The 12,070-nt window shown below is 39.1% G+C and overlaps 1 protein-coding gene across 1 annotated transcript in view; it reads left to right on the forward strand.

Annotated features, from left to right (window-relative positions):
• KCTD8 (potassium channel tetramerization domain containing 8) overlaps positions 1-12,070 on the forward strand; it is a 214,579-nt gene that overhangs the window by 143,590 nt on the left and 58,919 nt on the right. The gene's annotated exons all lie outside the window — the stretch shown is intronic.

A 12,070-nucleotide genomic window follows, 5' to 3' on the forward strand; every position in this document is an offset into this window, starting at 1 on the left:
CCTATTAAGGAGAATTAGTGCAACACACTTAGTAGGAATTGAAAGACATCTTACTAGGAGTGACTGTAGCTAAATGGAGCTTCTATTATGATTTTAGTCTCAATAGGGACATGGGAACAAATAATTAGAAAGGAAATGATTGCCATTGTGTCAGCTTTGGGAAATTTTTTCTATGTATATTTCAATTAACTATTCAATTAAATATGCATGACCTCATGGCAGTGCTCTGGGGATAGTTGTAGCCTCCGGCGAGGCCCTCAGGCCCTGAGAGAATCTTTAAATTTTTAAATAAGACCTCAAAAACACCTTGGTTAATATTTTTGATGAACTTATCCAAGATGACTTTTGAAATCATTTCAATTTTTTTAAATGTTTTAAATTTTCCACAGATTTTAATCTTCCCTGTTGTCTATCAAAAGAAATTTCTGGGTCACATTCTAAATACACTTTTTATTGAAATATCAAATACAGAAAAATGTACATAGAAATAGTGATGTATTTTCATAAACCAAACACCCTTATATAGTAATCACCCAGACTCAGGACAGACTACAGAACCAAAATGCACCTCTTTTGCTCCCCTGCAGGCTCTCTGCTGCCCCCCAGGGGTAGCCACTATTTACATTTCTGTAATCATAGTTGTTTTTTTTTTAATTTTATGTAAATTAGGTCATACAGCATTTATTGTTATGTGTGGAACTTCAACATTGTTCGTAAGGTGATCCATGTTATTTCATGTATTTATAGAGTGTTCATTCTGATTGCCTCATAGTATCCTACTGTGTGACTAGGCCACAATTTATTTAGCCATTCTACTCTTGGGAGGCCACTGGTTTCTAGCTTGCAGCATTACAAATAGTGTTGCAGTGAATATTGTAACACCTCTTTTAATAAATGCATTCCCTGATAAGGGAAGCCTGGAGAAAGAAATAGCTCCTTCATTGGGTGCATTTTGTATTACTCCTCCTGTAACAAATCACCACAAATGTAGTAGCTTAAGACAACGCCCACTTATTATATCCAGTTTTGCAGGTCAGATTCCCCAGATGGACATATTACTGGTTCCTTGAGGAAAGAATGAGGTAGTTGGGGAATGAGGAGGTTTTCAGTATTTGGGACTTGGGTAAGTTTTAGCACCCACAGCAAAATAGAAGGAATGACATAGGTTCTGCTAGAGTTGAAGTATTGGTACCACAAAGTCTTCATTAGCAAGAAAGGCTGCACTTAGTGCAAGGATTATTTAGGGGGGAAAATAACAGTTTACCATCACAGGTAAGAGGCTCTTATATTTTTGTGCCTGGGCTCAGGGTTAAACAAAAATATCTGTTTACTCACTGCACTTGCACAGGGTTTAAGTTTTGAATTTCACTCCTCAGCATGAAAATTATTTCTGGAGTTGAGAAACCCCTAGGGCACTGGTGAAAACAAGTATAAAATTGCTTAGAGAGGTTTCCCCCCCACCCAAATGGTAAAGATCTACACTAACAAAAGAATAAGAGGCAAATTGACTGTACCTTCGCAACGCCCACCAGCCAATCAGGAGTGAGTATGTAAATTAACCCAACAAAGATGGTGGGTTAATTTGCATATGGAGGCACTAAGTGGCCAGGGGCGGGGCAGGATGCAGGTGCTCCAGGCCTCTGGGCAGCATGTGAAAGCAGAAATGCGGATCCAAGCCGGAGCGAAAAGGCGGCTCTGGCCAGAGCGAAGGGGGTGCCGGCAGCCAGGGGAAGGAAGTCCTGTTCTTGCACAAATCTTCGTGCATCGTGCCTCTAGTTCTTACATAAAGATAGGCACACATAAATATGAGCTCAAAATTACCATGTCTCAAGCAGTGACAGAATGAATGATACCAGACTTTTCCTTAACAACACAAAACTGGACAAGATAGTTAACAAAGCTGTCTTCAGCATTGGGCAATAGACAGAGAGGCTGAAATTTTTGAGACAGGAAAAATAGATGACATGGTCCTCATATTTACCCAGGCCCTCCTAATGAGAGCACTTTCTTCCCCACCGCGCCGGCAAGAAACACCCAAGCTGAGAGGTGACATATGTTGCTGAGAAGATGAGATCAGAACTCAGGGCTGCTGAAGTGTCTCAAATTTGCAGAAAAAAACTGGAGAAGATAAACTTTCCATTGGGAGGAATCAGACATCTGTGTTGATGTTCACTGCAATCATTTGGCCAAGGGCTGGGCTGTGCATGCGCAGGATAAGACTCCTGGAGTTCTAGCAGAGACAGGGTGCTGCAGACTCTGGGAATTGGATGCAAGTCTCATAGACTGAGCAGCACATAAGTCATCATATCTTGACTCTGTGTTTTCCTGTCAGGACCTGCATTTGAGTTTTTTGCCCTAAGAATGGTACTTACTTAAAAATATTTGGCTGGGCAAGATTAGAAATTAAACACAAAGCTTGCAAGTTTCGTTTTGCAAGTCCAAGCTGGGAAATATGTTCTCTAGATTCTGATCAATAACTGAATAGTTTGCTATTTAGTTCATCTGTCTTTTCTATGCCTTGGCATATACCACTGAAAGAATGCAGTCAGGATTTCCAGTATTCAGCTTGGGAATCTTTTTAGTCAAACTCATAGATTTATTTTTCTTTTTTACTATTATTGTAGGTGATATTGTTGCCACATTTCCCAGCACTGCTCACCACAGGTTGTCTTTTTTCAATAAATTTTTTTCACTGTCTTTTCACTAGACTCTAAACCTTAGAGCCCTTCCAGCTTCCGCTCACTACCAACAGCACATATTTAAGGCTTTTGTTATATAGTTGCACCACACTTGCAGGACCAGCTTCTGTTTTGGTTACTTCTAGTGATGTAAGCAAACCTCTAAAATTCATTGGCAAAATATAAAAATAATCACTTCTCATGGATCTTTGGTTTGACCAGGTAGTTATTCCACTGGTCTCACTTGGGGTCACTCATGTGGCTGCAATCAGATGGTAGATAGGCTAACATAGCCAGGATCTTCACTCACATTGTCTTCTGGAGAATTAGAAAGGACTGAGAAGACTGGCTGGTGCCTCTCTCTATACCCATTTGGTCTCACCATGCAGGTAGCTTCTTTATCTGGATTCCAAGAGTGAGTATTGGAAGCTGTGAGCTCTGTTATAGGCTGGGATGGCATCACTCCTGCCATGTTCTATTAGGTTCTGTAAGGCAAAACCAGCCAAGATTTAAAGAAGACACACATGAAACCATATAGAGGGCAGTGACAATAATTTTCAGCCATTTTTAATCCACCAGAGATAAATGCTTTCAAATTAACCATTTATTAAAATGGAAGAAAGAAAAAATTAAAAATATGGATAAGGTATATCTCTTAAAAATTTGAATTTCTATTAAAAAACCTTCCGATAAAAGAAAATCTTGGACCTTGATTGTTTCACTGGTAAATTTTATGAAACAAATAATAAAGAAGATCAACAAAAACAAATGTATTCTTTGACAGGTCTAATGTACTAGAAAATCTTTAGCAAGATTGAACAAAACAAAGGAGAAAAGTTATTAATTAAAAAAATGTGAGTGTGTGAAAAATAAAGCACATAATGCTTTATTATGCATACGTTTATTTCAATGTTTGGGGAACTTTAACAATTTGATTCACGAAAATAATTTAATATCTGAAACAACTTGTAGCCTGTGAACAGTATCAGTACATCAAAGGCTACCCTCAAATACAAAACTAAACACTAAGCGAGGAGGTTTTAAAGGTCAAGTCATGATAAACTTCAATTTGTCATTCCTCATAACATGCAGGCTATTTCAGCAAACAAGGAAGCACCTGTTTTCAATTAGTGATGCTACTAGATAACTGAATACAAATTTTAAGCACCTTTTAGGAAAAGGGAACCATAGGCCATGATATATGTGGCTATCAATGTAAAAGTATTAAATAAAATGTCAGTGCATCAATGCAGGAGTGTAATTTAAAAAATACAGTAGGACAGGTAGAATATATTTCAGCAATTAAGACTGGGTTAACATTAGAAAAATCTATTATTGAAATTCTCTACCATAAACAATAAAGGTAAAATAACCTCTCAGAATAACCTCTCAGCACATACAGGAAAGCATTTAAAAGTTCTATAACTAAACATGATTTAAAAAGAAAGAAAATCTTAGGAAGCTAGAATGTTCTTAACTCCAAGAAGTTTATCTTCCAAAACCTATAACATATGTCATACTTAATGGAGAAATGTTACTGACCTTATTTTAAAAAATTCTTTATTGTTTAAAGTATTACATATGTCTCCTTTCCCCCATTGACCTCTCCCTGGTCGTTTCCATCCCCGCACCCAGCACATACTCTCACCCCCTTACTGTCTGTGTCCATGAGTTATGCTTATATGCATGCATACAAGTCCTTTGGTTGATCTCTCACACACACCCCCTCTTCCCCCCTCCCCTGCTTTCCCTCTGAGGTTGGGTGGTCTGTTTGATGCTTCTATGTCTCTGGATCTATTTTAGTTCATCAGTTTACGTTGTTCATGATATTCCACAAGTGAGTGAGATCATGTGATATTTATCTTTCTCTGACTGACTGGCTTATTTTTCTTAGCATGATGCTCTCCAGGTCCATCCATGCTGTTGAGAATGGCAACAGTTATAGCTGCGTAGTATTCCATTGTGTATATGTGCCACAGCTTTTTAATCCACTCATCTGCTGATGGGCACTTAAGCTGTTTCCAAATCTTAGCTATGGTGAATTGTGCTGCTATGAACATAGGGGTGTATGTATCCCTTCTGATTGGTGTTTCTAGTTTCTTGGGATACATTCCTAGAAGTGGGATTACTGGATCAAATGGGAGTTCTGTTTTTAATTTTTTGAAGAAACTCCATACTGTTCTCCACAGTGGCTGCACCAGTCTGCATTCCCACCAGCAGGGCACAAGGATTCCTTTTTCTCCACATCCTCGCCAGCACTTGTTGTTTGTAGATTTGTTGAAGATAGCCATTCTGACAGGTGTCAGATGGTACCTCATTGTTGTTTTGATTTGCATCTCTCAGATGATTAGTGACTTTGAGCATGTTTTCATATGTCTCTTGGCCTTCTGTATGTCCTCTTTCATTTTATTTTAAAGGAGGAACAAAATAAGGATGCCAACTACTACAAAAATCTATAGCTTTCATAAATGCCAGCAATAAGTAATTAGAAAATCTAATTTTAAATAGATATTATTTACAATAATGACGAAAACAAGGTACTTAAGAATAAATCTAACAAAAGTTATGTGGAACTTATGGAAATATGTATTAAGTCTCAAAGACAGGCATAAAAAAGACACAAATAGAATGAGAGATTTACCATGCTCATTCTTGCAAAGACTCACTGAAATAAAGATGTCAGTTCCCCCTAAATTAATCCACACATTCAAATTATTCTCAACCCACCAGTGTGTCTGTTCATTTTTTGCATTTGTCTAACTGATCCTAAACTTTATATGAAAAACTGAAAGGATGAAAATTCCAAAGTCTTAGTATTTTTTGTAGATGTGAGAGAAAATACACCTCACTAGATGGTAAAATTTGTGAAAAATATATGGATGTTAAAATACTTTGACATCAGTGAAGGGATAAATATATCAATGAAAATGAATAAACAGCTCCAAAATAACTTAGCATGTAGGAAAAATAGTCAGTGTCACAGGTGACATTAAAATTCATTGAGACAAAGGATGGATTGTTTTCATTAATGGTGCTGGTGAAATTGGCTATCTATGTGAAAAACATCGTAAAGAAATATCTTTATGATCTTGAAATTCAAAATAACTTCTTAAATAACAATTAAAAAAGACAACCAAGAGGGAAAAGAATGAAGTGTGATACATTTGGATACATAACTGTGTTGGTTTTTTTTGTTGTTGTTTTTTCCCAAAACCCAAAATGACCAAAAAAAAAAAAAAAAAGGAAAGAAAAAAACCAAAGCTTTTAAAGTGTAGATAATATTTGTATTCTGTATAAATTAAATAGCACTTTCAGGATATATAAAGAAACCTCTGCAAACAGGTTAATAAAAACACAGTTTGATAATAATGAGCCAGTGAGCCCAGGATAGATCTAGGTAGTTCACCAAAAAGGACATCTGAATTTTAATCCTGTATAATCATCATCATATATAATAAAAGGCTAATATGCAAATCGACTGAGTGTCAGGATGACCAGTCACTATGACACACACTGACTACCAGGGGCAAACACTCAGTGCAGGAGCTGCCCCCTGGTGGTCAGTGTGCTCCCACAGGGGGCGCACCACTCAGCCAAAAGGTGGCGGGAGCCTCTCCTGTCTCTGCAGCAGCACTAAGGATGTCCGACTGCCAGCTTAGGGAGCCTCTCCCCCTGGGGAGCGGGCCTAAGCCGATGCTCAGATATCCCCCAAGGGCCCCCAGACTGTGAGAGGGTGCAGGCTGGGCTGAGGGACCCCCCTGAGTGCACAAATTTCATGCACCTGGCCTCTAAGTAAACATATAAAATAATCATTAATTTTGATTGATTCATCTGATTTACTCACAATCGGAGAAAAGCAAAATCAAACCTAGGGAATTAGTTTGGTGGGCAATGAACTTGGACTTTGGAATCAGATGCCCTGGGTTCAAATTCTGGCTCTATAGCTGTCTGAGTGGCTTTGGGAAAGTTACTTTACATCATTCAGCCTCTGTTATCTCAGCTGTAAAATGGACATGAAAATAATAGCTTCTGCCTATGAGTGTGTTATAGCATATTAATTATTTGGATTGTGTTCAATGTAGTCACTTCATAAGTTTAAGAAATCACTTAAAACAAAAGGGATTTTATTTAACACTAATAAAATGGGCAAAAAAATTTTACGTCAGATAATGGCCTGTGTGGAAGGATAAGAGAAAACAAGAACTGACATATTTCTGGTGAGAACATAACACCTATTTTTAAAGACATTTTGGGAATAGTAAGATTGAAGATACCAGTACTCTTAGTACTCAGCATTTCCACCTTGAAGCATCTAAGAGAAAAATCTCACGCATGGACGTGTATAATGTTACATATGTACATTTTGCATAAGTCTACAAAGATATCTATAGCCACATTGTTCTTTAGAGTTAAAAAATGTACGAATTGTCAACCAGTGAAGAATAGTGAAAAACTGTCAACACACCAAAATCCTATCTAATAAAGAGGTAATATGCAAATTGACCATCACTCCAACACACAAGATGGCCATCCCCATGTGGTCAAAGATGGCTGCACCCATGTGGACACAAGATGGCTGCCACAAGATGGCTGGCAGGGGAGGGCAGTTGTGGGCAATCAGGCCAGCAGGGGAGGGCAGTTGGGAGGGACCAGGACTGCAAGGGAGGGCAGCTGGGGGCGATCAGGCCTGCAGGGGAGGGCAGCTGCTGGCGATCAGGCCTGCAGGGGAGGACAGTTAGGGGTGACCTGGCCAGTAGGGGAGGGCAGTTAGGGGTGACCCAGCCAACAGGGGAGGGCAGTAGGGGGAAACCAGGCCTGCAGGGGAGGACAGTTAGGGGCAACCATGCCGGCAGCGGAGGATAGTTAGGGGCAATCGGGCTGGCAGGGAGCAGTTAGGCGTCAATCAGGCTGGTATGGAAGTGGTTAGGGGGTGATCAGGCTGGCAGGCAGAAGCGGTTATGGGCAATCAGGAAGGCAGGCAGGCGAGCGGTTGGGAGCGAGCAGTCCTGGATTGTGAGAGGGATGTCCGACTGCCCATTTTGGCCCGATCCTGGTGGGATTGGGCCTAAACGGGCAGTCGGACATCCCTCGAGCGGTCCCAGATTGGAGAGGGTGCAGTGTGGGCTGAGGGACACCCTCCCCCGTGCACGAATTTCATTCACCGGGCCTCTAGTATTATAAATCAATGAAAATGAACTAAATCTATGTGCTTAATTTTCAAAAGACAATATTTAGTGGAAAAACTGGCTGCAAAATATTGTGTATGGAAAGGTTGCCATTTATGTAACTTAAAAAATCAACGTCTTAATTTGCATCATTTATGGATTTGTGTATATGTAGGGGAAGCATATACCTCAGCATAGGAATGACAGACACTAGCTTTAGTACAGTGGTTAACGTGGAAGTGACGAGGGAGTAAGGTCTGAGGATGGGACAGAAAGTATGGCACTGGCTGTATCTATAATATTGTGCGCACGCACACACACACAACACACACACACACACACACACACATATATGTGTATATATATATATATATATATATATATATATAGAGAGAGAGAGAGAGAGAGATAGAGAGAGAGAGAGAAGGAGGGAGAAAGGGAGAAGTATGAATCTGTATAGACAAACAGAGGGAAATTTTGGAGAGATGGGGGAGGGACAAATATGAATATGATTATCATTTGTGCTGTTTATAAGGTACTGTATATTTGAATATAGATTGGGGGTTGGAACACTACAACCTATGAGCCAAATTCTGCTTGTTATCTGTTTATATAAATAAAGTTTTATTGGAATATAACCATGCTCATTTGTTTACATATCATCTATAGTCTCCTTTTACATTCTAATGATAGTGGTGAAAAATTGTGACAGAGTATTGAGACCTTCAAATTCTAAAATATTTCTTATATAATTTTTTCAGAAAAATGTGATGCTTAGTATAGAATACAATATGTGCTTTTTCCACTTATTTAAAGTATTTTATGCTTCTTATATATGCATTAAAATACAGTGATTTGTAAATGAAATTTATTTTTGCAGTGATTTTATTCAAAAGCCATATTAATGGTAACTTAACTTCCAATATTTTTTCAAAGATGAAAGTCAGAGGAGCTTATGTTTAGTCATGAGGAAAAAAAATGTTAACCTCTGTCTTTGTTCATAAGAAATAATGAGGATATGGGCTTCTTCCATTATGATCCATGTCCCAAATAAAATTTAATGAAAGTCCTACATTTCTCACTGCAGCTTTCAATCCTCAGAACCATCAAACCTCCTCCATCTACTCTACACCTCTTTCTGCAGCCCAATATTTCACAGGCAGAAAAATCTTACAATATTAGGTATTGTGTGTTTTTTTAGCTGAGACATAAATGTATGGGAAGAAAGTGAATTAGTAAAATAAGCTAGTTAGATCCTGAACATAAGGGCTCAAACACAATAGAATTTTAAATGCATTATTATTAATATATTTTTCTCACAAAACATTGTAAGGTAGGTATACCACAAGGATGGAGAGACCCCTTTACATGCAGGTTTTCAGGGACCCAGGCTGATGGCAGCTTGATTATCATCCAAACATGGATTTAAGGTCCTCTCTGTATCATCATCCCAAAGGACATTAAAAGGCACTCTTTGAAATGTTATGAAACAGGGCTGGATTATGACACAGATTACATTTGTTCCTATTCCATTGGTGATAATTTGATCATATGACCACACCTAACTGCAGATCCATTTGAGAAGTGGGGTCAAGCTAGTTAGACCTGTGCCTAGCTACTACAGAGAAGGGAGCATACCACAGATAGGGATTCGACTTACAGGCAAGAAAGTGTCGTGTTTTAAAAGACTAGAAAGAGTAGTAGAGTAGGCCAGCAGATTTTTCTTTTGGGGGGGTGGGGAGTGGTATAATGTACTTGGGTGAGAAGTAGTGTTATGGGGGGAGCACAGGAAGATATAACTAGAGAAGTAACCAAGTCCCATATCAATGGGGTTGCCAGAAAAATAAAGGATGCCTTTTAACATTTGAATTTCAGAGAAATAATGGCAATTTTAAGTATGTCCTATGCAGTAATTTAATTTGCTAAATGCGGTAATGCTACATATTCTGCCCTATGCAAGAACATGGATAACCTAGAGGAGAGTGTGTTGTGTAATATAAGCCAAGCACTGAAGGACAAATACTGCATGATTCCACTTATATGAGATGTTTAACATAGTCACATTCATAGAAACAGAGTAGAATGATGGTCGCCAAGGTACGGGCAGGGGGAAATGGGATGTTGCTATTGAACAGGTATAAACTTTTAGTTACGCAAGATGAATAAATTCCAGAGATCTGTTGTACAGCATTGTGCTTAAGTTAACAATACTGTATTGTGCACTTAGAAATGTGTTAAAAGGGTAGGTGTCATGTTAAATGGCCTTACCACAGTAAAATAAAGTTTTTAAAAATTTTTATAATAGTCTAGTAAAGAGAGTTTAGGGGGGAAAAAGAGAGTAGTGACCAAAACAGTATTGCTAGTAAAAAGGAAAATAATCAGGAAATAATGAGACTTTATAACTAATAGAAGTGAGTGATTAGTTGTATGGTTGGAGCATGGGTCACTAAAAATGGATCTCAGATGACTTTTTCCATTTGTAAGCATTGATTCCATAAACAGAGATAAATAATATAGAAAAAAGCAGGGAGGTGGGGGGCAGAGACATTGGGGGAGGCAGAAGAGGGTACGTTTTGGACAGTTTGATTTTAGTGTTAGGTGCTCAGGTATTGATAACCAGTTGGCAGATACACATACCATTTTGGAACTCCTGTGAGATGTCTGGACTATGGGTACAAATTGGAAATAGTCACTCTATAAATAATACTATAAATAATGAGAATTATCAAGTTAAATAAAAAAAGCACAGGGCCTGTGACACAATTCTGTGGAATGGTACAAATTAAGGGTATGCAGAGCAAGACAATCCAGCAATAATCAAATGGAATAGCAAAGAGTAGGAGAAGCAGGAGCATAGAGGCCAAATATATGCTGCCCATCTCAAAGGTTATGGGAGAATATGTTGAAAAAATGGGAAATTGTCACTGGATTTGGCAACAGTCTTCATAGTTGGTTGTAGCAAGGGTGTTTCCAGGGGAGGATCTGGGGGTAAATACGGGAGGATAAAGTAAGACTGATGACTGAGAATGAATGTGAAGCAAGGAATTAAAAGCAACAAGAATTGATGTCTTTTTAAAGAAGATAACACACGATAATTGGGAAAGAGAAAAATAAAGTAGATCCAAGCCAAGGAGGGTTTTTGATTTTCATAGTAGGAGAAACTTAAGTCTACTTCTTCAGAAAGAAGGATGTTTGTAAAGATCTTGGAGAAATTAGATATGGTCAATGGAGCATGTTCCTTGAAGAAATGGAAAACAATGGGTTAATAAGCATAACTGGGTTGACTAATTCAAAGAAGAGAGAGGTACCTCATCTTCAAAGATGGAGAGAAAAATGGGATAAAATGTAGATGTGTTTGGTTGTTTGGAGAGTTGTAGTTCAGACCCAGTGACTTCAAATTCCTTTTTAAGTAGGAGATAACCATTTGCCAGGAATGAAATGCATTTGAGGGTTGGCTTATCTAGAGGATTGTTGTAAAGGTTTGGGGTTGATTTCTAAGAAGTTTGAACCAATGAAATGCTAGGATATATTAGAAAAATTTTCCACATGATAGATAGAAGTACATTGTCCAGATGTTTTCATATATTGGAGTCTATTATAACTGTGTCAGCAGTTTGGGGGGCCAATATTATCTTCTTATTTCTGATGCTACTGCAAACTAATAAATAATTGTTTTGTTTGTTGTTTGTTTGCTTGTTTTAGTGTTTACTGTATTCTCACAATTTAAAAAATATCTATATACTAGAGGCCTGGTGCACGAATTTGTGCACGGGTGGGGTCCAGCCGCCCCTCGCAATGGGGGCCGATTGGGGCTGGGTCGGCAGGGGGCAGGGGATGCAGGAGGTTTGCCAGCCGCCCCTGCCCCCGATTGGGTTTATTTTGGGGGGGGGGGGCAATTGGGGCCCCTATTGGGCCAGATGGCCATCACATTGTGCATCATAGCAACTGCTCATTTTGGTTGTTCTGTCATTCCGGTTGCTTGGTTTTTATATATATAGATATAAAAAGTCAGTGACAACAACTGAAGGCTCCACCAAACACCGGAAGTCAGTCCTGCAGTCAGTGCTGGGTTGCTGTGGCGACCCAGCACTCACTGCTGAGGGGGCTGCGGATCAGGCCCGGAGAGAGGCCTGGAGAGAGAAGCAGGGTCTGATCCATAGCCTCTGTGGCAGCTGTAGATCAGCCCTTGCCTCTCTCTTTCTCTCCAGGCCTAGCCAGCAGCATGCC

The sequence above is a fragment of the Cnephaeus nilssonii genome (genome assembly GCF_951640355.1).
Source record: "Cnephaeus nilssonii genome assembly, chromosome: 1".
NCBI lineage: Eukaryota > Metazoa > Chordata > Mammalia > Chiroptera > Vespertilionidae > Cnephaeus > Cnephaeus nilssonii.